Source organism: Staurois parvus, unplaced genomic scaffold (genome assembly GCF_062004578.1).
Source record: "Staurois parvus isolate SC_StPar_1 unplaced genomic scaffold, SC_StPar_1.0 ptg002258l, whole genome shotgun sequence".
In the NCBI taxonomy this organism is placed as follows: Eukaryota; Metazoa; Chordata; class Amphibia; order Anura; family Ranidae; genus Staurois; species Staurois parvus.
Window position 1 is genome coordinate 570,167 of NW_028320054.1, and position 14,407 is coordinate 584,573.

At 47.2% G+C, this 14,407-nt stretch overlaps 1 long non-coding RNA gene across 1 annotated transcript; it reads right to left on the reverse strand.

Moving 5' to 3' along the window:
- Positions 1 to 942: 942 nt before the first annotated feature.
- LOC149431450 (uncharacterized) lies at positions 943 to 14,144 on the reverse strand. The gene is made up of 2 exons (XR_016309266.1): positions 14,027 to 14,144; positions 943 to 2,706 (listed from the first exon to the last, which is right to left on the reverse strand). It is a non-coding gene; the product is annotated as an uncharacterized LOC149431450 (long non-coding RNA).
- Between the last annotated feature and the right edge of the window lie 263 nt (positions 14,145 to 14,407).

Below are 14,407 nucleotides of genomic sequence, written 5' to 3' on the forward strand. Positions count from 1 at the left end.
TGCTAGAGCTGGTCACGGGACACTGCTAGAGCTGATCACGGTAGATTGCTAGAGCTGATCACGGTACATTGCTAGAGCTGATCACGGTACATTGCTAGAGCTGGTCACAGGACATTGCTAGAGCTGGTCATTGGGCATTGTTAAAGCTGGTCATTGGACATTGTTAAGAGTGGGTTTCTAGACATTTCTAGAGCTGATTATTGGACATTGATAGAGCTGGTCATTGGACATTGTTAGAGCTGATCACAGGCCATTGCTAAAGCTAGTCACAGGACATTGCTAGAGCTGGTCACAGAACAATGCTAGAGCTGGTCATTGGATATTGCTAGAGCTGGTCATTGGACATTTCTAGAGCTGATTAATAGACATTGTAAGAGCTGGTCATTGGTCATTGCTAGAACTGGTTATTGGACATTGTTATAGCTGGTCATTGGTCATTGCTAGAGCAGGTCACTGGAAATTGCTGGAGCTGGCCACTGGAGATTGCTAGAGCTGGTCACCAGACATTGCTGGAGCTAGTCACCAGACATTGCTGGAGCTGGTCATTGGACATTTCTGGAGCTGATCACCAGGCAATGGTAGAGCTGATCACCAGATGTTACTGGATCTGGTCACTGGACATTGCTAGAGCTGGTCATTGGACATTGCTAGAGCTGATTATTGAACATTGCTAGAGCTAGTCATTTGTTAGTCATTGGACAGCTCTGTTTTTTTCTAGGCACCAGCTGCTGAGACTTTGTTATGGATGATGACCCAGTAGATTTAGGATTGCATGTGTAGTGTCTGTTCTAAGCCACCCATACCAAAAGCCACCTACCTCTACTGTTTTCTCTCCACAGTCCTACAAAGACTCCAGGGCCATTCACTCAGCATTAACATAACCCATCATATGATTTTACAGTGAAAGTGCCCTCCACACGTACATATATGCAGTAATGGGAGTTTTCTTGCACTTTATATATATTTTTATTTGTATATTATGCATGATTTATTTTTAAATTTATTCAATTTATAAATTTAATTCATTAAGAAAAGTAAAAGAGAACATTCTGAATAGGTGTTTTCCATGGTGCATAAACCTGCATGACACAGGAAATGCCCCGGAACTACGCACATTAACAGAGATTCAGCATGTCCTATATTGTATTATTATTATTATTATACAGTATTTATAAAGCACCAATAGTTCGCTCAGCGCTGTACATTACAAAGGGGGACAGAACATGTGACAGAACAATACCAATACAATGCAAAACATGAGGGGATTGAGGGCCCTGCTCTTTCGAGCTTACAATCTAGGAGGGAGGGGATGGTGGCACAGGAGGAGATAGCTGTGGGGGATGGGGTGGTAGGAAGAGTGGAGGAGGTCCGCAGGTCAGCAGGGGGTGGGGTAGGCTTCCCTGAAGAGATGGGTTTTCAGGGTGCGCCTAAAGGAGAGGAGAGTAGGTGATAATCTGATGGGTTGGGGCAGGGAGTTCCAGAGGATGGGTGACACCCTGAAGAAGTCCTGGAGGCGGGCATGGGAGGAGGAGACCAGGGAACCAGAGAGAAGGAGGTCTTGTGAAGAGCGGAGTGTGCGTGTTGGGCGGTACTTGGATATTAGGTCAGTGATGTAGTTCGGGGCAGTATGGTGGACATCTTTGTATGTCATTGTTAGGATTTTGAATTTGATCCGTTGCGCAATCGGAAGCCAGTGGAGGGATTGGCAGAGGGGGGGGTGGAGGCCAGTGGAGGGATTGGCAGAGGGGGGGGTGGAGGCCAGTGGAGGGATTGGCAGAGGGGGGTGGAGGACACTGAGTGGAGGCCAGTGGAGGGATTGGCAGAGGGGGGTGGAGGACACTGAGTGGAGGCCAGTGGAGGGATTGGCAGAGGGGGGTGGCGGAGACAGAGCGGTTGGAAAGGTGAATGAGTCTGGCTGCCGTATTCAGGATGGACTGAAGTGATGATAGCCAGCGGCGAGGCAGGCTAGTGAGGAGGGAGTTGCAGTAGTCGAGTCGTGATACGATGAGGTAGTGGATGAGCTGTTTAGTGGTTTCTGGGGTTAGGAACGTGCGGATTTTGGTGATGTTGCGGAGGTGGAGTCTGCACGAGTTTGTTAAAGATTGGACTTGGGGCTGGAAGGATAGGTTGGAGTCCAGAATGACACCAAGTACTCTGGCCTGCGGGGCGGGTTTGATGGTAGCGTTGTTGGATGTGATAGAGAAGTCAATGGGGGGTGGTGTCCAGGCTGGGGGGAAGACAAGAAACTCGGTTTTGGAGAGGTTCAGTTTAAGGAAGTGGAGCGACATCCAGTCTGATATGTCGCTCAGCAGGTGTGTGATTCGGGCGGAGACCGAATATTAATATTTGGGCACAGTTCTTGGAGCACTGCAAGGCAAGAGCCCTCAGTTATGGATCTGCCCAGCAGTCTCACATACAAAACATACAAAGAAGGAATTCAATTTGTAGAGGTGGGACCCCAAAATCTTCAGATCAGATTGGAAACTCCAGTAGTTGATGTCAGTGTTCTCAGATACGACGTCCAGCCTCGTCACTTCCACTGAGGATCAGCAGAGAGCGGTCACGTGTAGTACTTCCAGCCACTGAATACATGGAAATAGTTCAATTCTATATTCTGTCCTCAGCTGCTGCCGGGTTCTCAAATATTTCCTTATACTCATCGTCTTGTATAGAAATGTTATTTTCTGCTTTCCCTCTTTTGTTACTCTACAATATACAAAAATAGAAAAATGTTAGTGATACAAAAAATATAATGGAAATGTAAGGATCAAGAATTTGTGTGTAGGGATGTAGTATTTTTACTAAATTTCTTGTTTTAGTTTTGAACTCTGTAGGCAGCAGTGGGCTGTAGTTCATCCTAACTATAACAGGAGTTTCTCCAGTCGCAGAGGATGTTTTCTCTGCCATGTGTTGTTTGAGCTTGTTCCAGCAGGTTGTGCTAGAGAGGTATCGTTCTGTGTTATGGGTGTTTGATAGCCTGGCCAATCAGCATGTCTGGGGAACCTGCATGTTATACAGTTATAGATTGGGGCAGTGACCAATTTTTTGTATTGTTGCTATATTCGTGAGGGGACGCACTGGACACCTTGGCTGCCATTGTGCTATATGCTGGGTGTCCAGTGATCCCCTGTGCCTTTAACCACTTCCTATCTGGACACTTTCCCCCCCTTCCAGTCCGGACACTTTCCCCCCCTTCCAGTCCGGAAACTTTCCCCCCCTTCCAGTCCGGACACTTTTACCTCCTTCCAGTCCGGACACTTTCCCCCCTTCCAGTCCGGACACTTTCACCCCCCTTCCAGTCCGGACACTTTCCCCCCCCTTCCAGTCCGGACACTTTCCCCCCTTCCAGTCTGGACACTTTTACCTCCTTCCAGTCCGGACACTTTCCCCCCCTTCCAGTCCGGACACTTTTACCTCCTTCCAGTCCAGACACTTTTACCTCCTTCCAGTCCAGACACTTTTACCTCCTTCCAGTCCAGACACTTTTACCTCCTTCCAGTCCGGACACTTTTACCTCCTTCCAGTCCGGACACTTTCCCCCCTTCCAGTCCGGACACTTTCACCCCCTTCCAGTCCGGACACTTTCCCCCCCTTCCAGTCCGGACACTTTTACCTCCTTCCAGTCCGGACACTTTCCCCCCTTCCAGTCCGGACACTTTCACCCCCCTTCCAGTCCGGACACTTTCACCCCCCTTCCAGTCCGGACACTTTCACCCCCCTTCCAGTCCGGACACTTTTACCTCCTTCCAGTCCGGACACTTTCCCCCCTTCCAGTCCGGACACTTTCACCCCCCTTCCAGTCCGGACACTTTCACCCCCCTTCCAGTCCGGACACTTTCCCCCCCTTCCAGTCCGGACACTTTCCCCCCCTTCCAGTCCGGACACTTTTACCTCCTTCCAGGCCAGGGCAATTTTCAGCTTTCAGTGCTATCACACTTTGAATGACAATTGCACGGTCATGCAACACTGTACCCATATGAATTTTTTACCATTTTTTTGAGACAGATAAAACTTTATTTTGGTGGTATTTATTCACCGCTGGGATTTTTATTTTTTTTGCTATATAAATGAAAATGTCCAAAAATTTTCAAAAAAAGTGTTTTTCTTATAAAATTTTGCAAATAAATAATATTTCATCATAAATCTTGGCCAAAATTTATTCCGTTATCTTTTTAGTAAAAAAAAAATATGCCAAATTAGTTGATAACCAAAAATTATAATTTTTAAACATTTTTTTTTACATTTTTATTTTATTTTTTTATATTATTATTTGTTGGTTTTTTTTTTTTTTTTTTTTTACATACCGTCACCCTAGCAGTACAGTGTCACCATGGCGACAATGTACTGCTTGTGGGGGGTGATGAAGATTTTTACAGTGATTGCTTTTACACCCATATAGGATGTAAAAGCAATCATTTTTCTTTCTCTCTGTCTGCATTCTTGCAGCCATTGAGAAATACTGTGTGAGCTGTGATTGGTCAGAGCTTGTCACATGGTAAAAGGCTGTTGTGAATAGCCTTGTACCATGTGATCTCTGTGATCATTCACAGATTTCACACGTAGTAAGCAATGATGTCACAAGTGACATCTTGCTTACAACTTTGCATGTGATCACTGATTGGCCAAACAGTGATCACATGATCGGGACCTCGTACAGATGGTCGGTGTTTCACTGTGTCCGGAAGACACAGCGGGCACCGGAGCGCGGTGCTGCGCGCTCCCAGGGAGCACGCACAACTAGAAATGGCGGGTGCCGTTTATGAACAGCAACCCGCCCCTGGAGTGCCACCGCCCTGCCGTTTAAAAACAGCAGGCGGACAGCAAGTGGTTAAGGAAGGGTGGGCTCCCTCAGGCTCACCTGCCCTCAGTCTATCTACTATGATACATGTGCTTCTACTATGGAGGTTCTCAAAATGTATAGAGTTAGGAACTGCAGAATATTGGGGTGCCGTGAAGGGGCTCTGCATCTTACGCATATATTTGCAAACGCCTGCAAACTAAACACCTGTTTTTAATGCAAATTGTTAGACAGGACAATTCGGTTGGTTGAAGGCTGGTCAGTAAGTTGAGCTGGGAATATTTCTCTCATGTGCTCCTTGCTGTGAAGGCCGGTTATGGATTGGGGCAGCAGCCAATTGTTTTGTAATGTTTTATGGAGCCACACCAGGATTCCAATGGACTCGGATATCCTCTGGCACTGTCTGACTATGACCTCATACCGGCCATCCAACTGTTGTATATCACATGTACGCTCATAGCGGCCCATCCAGCTGTTGTATATCACATGTACGCTCATTCCGGCCATCCAGCTGTTGTATATCACATGTACGCTCATACCGGCCATCCAACTGTTGTATATGACATGTACGCTCATACCGGCCATCCAACTGTTGTATATGACATGTACGCTCATACCGCCCATCCAACTGTTGTATATCACGTGTACGCTCATACCGGCCCATCCAACTGTTGTATATCACGTGTACGCTCATACCGGCCCATTCAACTGTTGTATATCACGTGTACGCTCATACCGGCCCATTCAACTGTTGTATATCACGTTTACGCTCATACCGGCCCATCCAGCTGTTGTATATCACATGTACGCTCATACCGGCCATCCAGCCGTTGTATATCACATGTACGCTCATACCGGCCCATCCAGCTGTTGTATATCACATGTACGCTCATACCGGCCATCCAACTGTTGTATATCACATGTACGCTCATACCGGCCATCCAACTGTTGTATATCACGTGTACGCTCATACCGGCCATCCAACTGTTGTATATGACATGTACGCTCATACCGGCCATCCAACTGTTGTATATCACGTGTACGCTCATACCGGCCCATCCAACTGTTGTATATCACGTGTACGCTCATACCGGCCCATTCAACTGTTGTATATCACGTGTACGCTCATACCTTAATCCTGCCTCCTTCCACTCTGCAGCTGATCAACTCCACGACCGCATCCTCCCCCTGTCCTGCCCCGACTTGGCTTTGACCGCCTACAACAACGCGCTCTCAACAGCCCTTGACTCACTAGCGCCTTTAACCACACGCAACATCAGACCCCGACCGCTCCAGCCCTGGCAGACTGATCACACCAAAACCCTCAAACGACAAAGTCGTGCCCTGGAGCGACTATGGCGCAAAACCAAATCCAAACAAGCCTTCACCTGCTACAAATCTGCCTTCCACACCTACACCTCCTCCCTCCATGCTGCCAAACAGGCCTACTTCTTGACCCTCATCAAGGCCCTCTCCTCCAATCCTCGCCGACTCTTCTCTGCCTTCAACTCTCTACTCTCTCCACCCCCACCTCCACCCAGCACCTCACTCACTGCCCTTGAGATTGCCAATCACTTCAAAAACAAAATTGACACAATTCGCAAGGACATTGCCGCAACTCACACGCCCTCTCAACCTGTCCCCTCTCACACAGCTACCCCCTTATCCCCCCTCCCCCTCAACTTAACCCGCAGGGATTTCGTCGCTGCTCAAACTCTCTCCAACCCCCTTCACCCTCACTCAGCTACCCCCTCATCACCCCTCTCCCACGGCCCCACCACTGCTCTGACCTCCTCTTCCACCCCACCCTACATTCCTCATACTGAAGCTCCCCCAACACTTACTTACTACCATCGAGGAAGTCTCCAAGATCCTCTCTGATGCCCGCCTCACCACCTGCCCCCTCGACCCTATCCCCTCACAACTCCTACGACCTTCCTCCTCCTCCATCCTACGCTCCCTCACCCACATCTTCAATCTCTCCCTCTCCTCAGGCACTTTCCCCTCCCCTCTGAAACATGCACACATCACCCCCATACTTAAAAAGCCCTCCCTGGACCCCAATGACCCGAACAACCTCAGACCCATCTCCCTGCTCCCATTTACATCTAAACTCCTCGAGCGCCTAGTCTACACCCGCCTATGCTCTCACCTCAACGACAACAACCTCCTCGATCCCCTACAGTCCGGCTTCCGTCCCCTACACTCCACCGAACTGCCTTACTCAAACTCTCCAACGACCTGCTAACCGCCAAAGCTAATGGCCACTATTCAGTGCTCCTACTCCTTGACCTCTCTGCGGCCTTCGACACAGTCGACCACCCCCTCCTCCTCAAAAAACTACACTCCCTCGGCCTCAGAGATTCTGCTCTCTCCTGGCTCTCATCCTACCTGTCACAACGCTCCTTCAGCGTTACCTATAATGCTACCACCTCCCCCTCACTCCCCCTCTCTGTTGGGGTCCCTCAAGGCTCTGTCCTCGGGCCCCTTCTCTTCTCCATCTATACCTCCTCCCTTGGCCAACTCATACACTCTCACGGCTTCAACTACCACCTCTATGCCGACGACACACAAATCTATCTCTCAACCCCCCACCTCACCCCCTTGGTCTCAGCCCGAATCACACACCTACTGAGCGACATATCAGACTGGATGTCGCTCCACTTCCTTAAATTGAACCTCTCCAAAACCGAGTTTCTTGTCTTCCCCCCAGCCCGGACACCACCCCCCATTGATTTCTCCATCACATCCAACAACGCTACCATCAAACCCGCCCCGCAGGCCAGAGTACTGGGTGTCATTCTGGACTCCAACCTATCCTTCCAGCCCCAAGTCCAATCTTTAACAAACTCGTGCAGACTCCACCTCCGCAACATCGCCAAAATCCGCACGTTCCTAACCACAGAAACCACTAAACAGCTCATCCACTCCCTCATCATATCACGACTCGACTACTGCAACTCCCTCCTCACTGGCCTGCCTCGCCGCTGGCTATCCCCTCTTCAGTCCATCCTGAACACGGCTGCCAGACTCATTCACCTTTCCAACCGCTCTGTCTCCGCCACCCCCCTCTGCCAATCCCTCCACTGGCTTCCGATTGCGCAACGGATCAAATTCAAAATCCTAACGCTGACGTACAAAGCTGTCCACCATACTGCCCCGTACTACATCTCTGACCTAATATCCAAGTACCGCCCAACACGCACACTCCGCTCCTCACAAGACCTCCTTCTCTCTAGTTCCCTGGTCTCCTCCTCCCATGCCCGCCTCCAGGACTTCTCCAGGGTGTCACCCATCCTCTGGAACTCCCTGCCCCAACCCATCAGATTATCACCTACTCTCCTCTCCTTTAGGCGCACCCTGAAAACCCATCTCTTCAGGGAAGCCTACCCCACCCCCTGCTAACTTGCCGACCTCCTCCACTCTTCCTACCACTCCATCCCCCACAGCTATCTCCTCCTGTGCCACCACCCCCTCCCTCCTAGATTGTAAGCTCGAAAGAGCAGGGCCCTCGATCCCCTCATGTTTTGCATTGTATTGGTATTGTTCTGTCACATGTTCTGTCTCCCTTTGTAATGTACAGCGCTGAGCGAACTATTGGCGCTTTATAAATACTGTATAATAATAATAATAATAATAATACCGGCCCATCCAGCTGTTGTATATCACATGTACGCTCATAGCGGCTCATCCAGCTGTTGTATATGACATGTACGCTCATACCGGCCCATCCAGCTGTTGTATATCACGTGTACGCTCATACCGGCCATCCAACTGTTGTATATGACATGTACGCTCATACCGGCCATCCAACTGTTGTATATCACGTGTACGCTCATACCGGCCCATCCAACTGTTGTATATCACGTGTACACTCATACCGGCCCATTCAACTGTTGTATATCACGTGTACGCTCATACCGGCCCATCCAGCTGTTGTATATCACGTGTACGCTCATAGCGGCTCATCCAGCTGTTGTATATGACATGTACGCTCATACCGGCCCATCCAGCTGTTGTATATCACGTGTACGCTCATACCGGCCATCCAACTGTTGTATATGACATGTACGCTCATACCGGCCATCCAACTGTTGTATATCACGTGTACGCTCATACCGGCCATCCAACTGTTGTATATGACATGTACGCTCATACCGGCCATCCAACTGTTGTATATCACGTGTACGCTCATACCGGCCATCCAACTGTTGTATATCACGTGTACGCTCATACCGGCCCATCCAACTGTTGTATATCACGTGTACGCTCATACCGGCCCATCCAACTGTTGTATATCACGTGTACGCTCATACCGGCCCATTCAACTGTTGTATATCACGTGTACGCTCATACCGGCCCATCCAACTATTGTATATCACGTGTACGCTCATACCGGCCCATCCAACTGTTGTATATCACGTGTACGCTCATACCGGCCCATCCAACTGTTGTATATCACGTGTACGCTCATACCGGCCCATTCAACTGTTGTATATCACGTGTACGCTCATACCGGCCCATATAACTGTTGTATATCACGTTTACGCTCATACCGGCCCATCCAGCTGTTGTATATCACATGTACGCTCATGCCGGCCCATCCAACTGTTGTATATCACATGTACGCTCATACCAGCCCATCCAGCCGTTGTATATCATGTGTACGCTCATACCGGCCCATCCAGCCGTTGTATATCACATGTACGCGCATACCGGCCCATCCAGCCGTTGTATATCACATGTACGCTCATACCGGCCCATCCAGCCGTTGTATATCACATGTACGCTCATACCGGCCCATCCAGCCGTTGTATATCACATGTACGCTCATACCGGCCCATCCAGCCGTTGTATATCACATGTACGCGCATACCGGCCCATCCAGCCGTTGTATATCACATGTACGCTCATACCGGCCCATCCAGCTGTTGTATAACACACGTACGCTCATACCGGCCCATCCAGGTGTTGTATAACACACGTACGCTCATACCGGCCCATTCAGGTGTTGTATAACACACGTACGCTCATACCGGCCCATCCAGGTGTTGTATATCACACGTACGCTCATACCGGCCCATCCAGGTGTTGTATATCACATGTACGCTCATACCGGCCCATCCAGGTGTTGTATATCATGTGTACGCTCATACCGGCCCATCCAACTGTTGTATATCACGCGTACGCTCATACCGGCCCATCCAGCCGTTGTATATCACGCGTACGCTCATACCGGCCCATCCAGCCGTTGTACATCACGCGTACGCTCATACCGGCCCATCCAGCCATTGTACATCACGCGTACGCTCATACCGGCCCATCCAGCCGCTGTACATCACGCGTACGCTCCTACCGGCCCATCCAGCCGCTGTACATCACGCGTACGCTCATACCGGCCCATCCAGCCGTTGTACATCACGCGTACGCTCATACCGGCCCATCCAGCCGTTGTACATCACGCGTACGCTCATACCGGCCCATCCAGCCGTTGTACATCACGCGTACGCTCATACCGGCCCATCCAGCCGTTGTACATCACGCGTACGCTCATACCGGCCCATCCAGCCGCTGTACATCACGCGTACGCTCATACCGGCCCATCCAGCCGTTGTACATCACGCGTACGCTCATACCGGCCCATCCAGCCGCTGTACATCACGCGTACGCTCATACCGGCCCATCCAGCCGCTGTACATCACGCGTACGCTCATACCGGCCCATCCAGCCGTTGTATATCACATGTACACTGAAAAACGCAAAAAGCCTAACTGAAAAAACAACTGGGACTTTTTAGGTACCATACCAACAACAAAACATATAAGTGTTATAAAAATCATAACTTTATTATACAATATTAAAAAAAACATGATTGTAGTACAAAACTGAGCATCAACAGGCTCTCTTAGAGCACTTATACCATTGCATGTTGTAACAATACAAGTATGAAGCTGGATATGAATAGCTCCAGGATGTAAAGTGCATAAGGAGAATGGGATGTAATAACTCCTTGATGTAAATAGCTCCGATGCGTTTCACAGGTCAAAAACCTGCTTCCTCGGGGAGATCTGATATATATATATATATATATATATCTGTTTTTTTGGGTTTTTTTCAAATTCACGACATAGCAACAATCACAGCAAAGGAGAACCGCAGTCCCTCACTTGGGGAAAGACCATTTCACCAACAGCTGAAGAAAGTATATGCTATATGGGCAGAAAAAAATGCCAATCTTGTTATAGTAAGTGGCCTTTCAAGCATCAAAGTTCCGTTCTGATGGAGTTCCCAAAGGAGGCCAGTACAACTGGTGCATGCATTGTGTCATGGAGCCAAGCAATAGACTTGGCTCTATGACACATTATTTGCATCGGTTATACTGGCCTCCTTGAAAGGCGATGGAGATGTTTACATCAAGGACTTATATACATCACATTCCCCTTATGCACTATATATGTAATCCCGGAGCTATTCATACCAAGCGTGATGCTTGAATTGTCACAACATGCATGGGCATACGTGATTCTAGAGAGCCTGTTGATGCTCAATTTTTGTACTACAATCATGCTATTTAACATTGTATAACAAAGTTATGACTTTTATAACACTTTTATGTTTTGTTGTTGGGGTTAGTGGTGCACCGAAATGAAAATTTGGGTGCCGAAACTGAAATCCAAAATTCAAAATGCACTTGGCCAAAAACCGAAATGCTTAGTTTTTAAAAATGAATATATATTTTTTGGAAAAAAATATACTTTGATTAAAAAAAAACATTATATACCCCAATCGTTTTGTAAACTATGTAAGAGGATGTTACAGCGGGTAAATAGATACTCAACATGTCATGCTTTAAAATTGCACACGCTTGTGGAATGGCGTGAAACTGCAGTACTTAACCACTTGAGCTCCAGAGGATTTACCCCCCTTAATGACCACGCCTCTTTTTGCTACTCGGCGCTGCACTAATTCAACTGATAATTGCGCGGTCATGCAATGCTGCACCCAAACGAAATTTACGTCCTTTTTTTCACACAAATAGAGCTTTCTTTCGGTGGTATTTGATCACCTGTGCGCTTTTTATTTTTCACGCTATAAACAAAAAAAGGGCAAAAATTTTGAAGAAAAACAATATTTTTTATTTTCAGCTATAAATAATATATAGTAAACTCAAAGTTGGTTATAAATTTAGGCCAAAATGTATTCTGCTCCATGTTTTTGGTAAAAAAATCCCAATAAGTGTATATTGATTGCTTTGTGTGGAAGTTATAGCGTCTACAAACTATGGGATAGATAATGGAATTTACGCCATTTTTCTGCTATACAGCGCTGCGCTAGTTTAACGGACAATTGCGCGGTCATGCAATATGGTACATAAATGAAATTTACATCCTTTTTTTCCCACAAATTGAGCTTTCTTTCAGTGGTATTTGATCGCCTGTGCGGTTTTTATTTTTTGCTCTATAAAAAAAAAAGACTGACAATTTTGAGGGAAAAAAAAAACAATATTTTGGACTTTTTGCTATAAAACATGACCAGTAAAAAAAAAATGCAAAAATCAAATTTAGTCATATATTTCTGCTAAAATGCATTCTGCGACATGTCTTTGCTACAAAAAAACCCAATACGTGTAAATTAATTGGTTCACGTGAACGTTATAGCGTTTACAAATGGCGGGAAAGATACTGGGATTTTTAGTTTTTTTTTATACTAATAATGGCGGCGATCAGTGAATTATGGCAGCGACCAGCGACTTATGGCGGGACTGCGAGACTGTGGCGGACATTCTGACATTGGGGGGTACTGACTTGGGGTCACTGACATCCCCAAAAACACTAATACAGTGATCAGTGTAAAAAAAACAAAACACTGACACTGTACTAATGGCACTGGGGAGGAAGGGGTTAACTTTATTTTGCAGGGAAGGGTTATAGGAGTGAGGGGAGTGTTTTACTAGGGGGCGGAGTGTGTACTGGGAGGGGCAAGGCTGATAGAGAAAGAGAAACTATTCTTACTCGATCAGCTCATCCTCGAGCTGACAGGGAAGTGACAGACAGCACAGCTACTGCAGCTGTGCTCTCTGTCACTGTTTACCGCCCATCGCCGGGACATAGCCGCTAAGGAGCGGCTGTGACCCGGCGACTGACATCTGCGGCGGTGATCCGCGGGACAGATAGGGCTGCGGCGTGCCTTGCGCGCACCCCCTATTTGTTGGCAAAACACACGTTTTAAAACGTGGTTTTGCCTGCGAGTGCCGCCCTGCCGCCGTATATGTACAGTGGTTGGGCGGCATGCGGTTAAAAGATTCAATGGGCGATGCTTTAAAAATATCTCCAGGTTAGCAGTGTAAAGTCACAGAGGAAGTCTAGTGCAAGAATTATTGCTCTCGCTCCAACGTTCATGGCGATACCTCACATGTGTGGTTTGAACAACATTTACATATGTGGGCATGGCCTACATATGCGTTCACCACTATGTGCGAGCACAGAGGGACGGGGCACTTTAAACTTTAAAAAAAAAATTATTAAATGTTTTTTTTTTTATTTTTGCACTGTTCCGTTAAGAATAAAAGTGATTACAATTTTTTTTTTATCACAAATAATGCATGCATCCCTTGTGATAGAAATAATCAGTGACAGGTCCTCTTTATGGAGAGATGTGGGGTCAATATGACCCCACATCTCTCCTCTGCAATGTAAAGCATTAGATAAAAAAAAGCATTGATCTAGTGCTTTAAAAAAAAAAATGACCTGAACCGTAAGTGCCATCGCTCCGGTCCTCCAAGAGCATAGAGGTGTGTGGTGGCCATCTTTCTTTCTCTCATCTCTATGCGCAACGCCAGGATCGATGGTTTCTCAGGTAAGACTTAACTACCGAGTGGTGGGTGATGGTGGATGGGCGGCTTTGAGGGCTTGGGCGGCTTTGAGGGCGGGGTTTTTTCGGCACCTGTATCAGTGCTTTTTTTTTTCATTTCCGCCGACAGCCAAAATGGGTGTTTTCGGCTAAACTTTTTGGCCGCCGGAATTTCAGTGAATCCCTAGTTGGTATGGTACCTAAAAAGTCCCAGTAGTTTTTTTCAGTTGAAGTTTTTGCATTTTTCAGTGCCTTTATAAGGGACGTTGTACTAGTAAAACCCAGTGACAAGGTAGGGACCACTATATATATATGGGTCTCCTTGCTTCTCTTCTTAATATGGTATATCACATGTACTGGATAATGTCAGATCCGTACTCTGAGGAGTTTCTTCTTCATCCATGGAGTGAACTGGACCACGGTAAGAGCCACCAGAGCCAGAAGTATCAGCACCAGCAAACCGGTGATGATTCCCAGAGATGACCCTGACAACGCACTGGGGAAAAAGGACACAACATAGAACATGGCATTAAAAACATAAATAAGGTGAAAAAATACATAAAATGCCCTAACATAAACAGCTTGTAAGGGGCCTGTTGGGAAACGTTGGGTACTTGAATTATGGATTCATCAGTCACTGGGCCCTTTTATTTCACCAAAAGTTTCCCAATAACAACACAAACTGTATGGCATGGATTTATTTGGCCAAAGCAGTCATTTAATAAACAATAACCAATATATAAACAAAAAGCAACCACA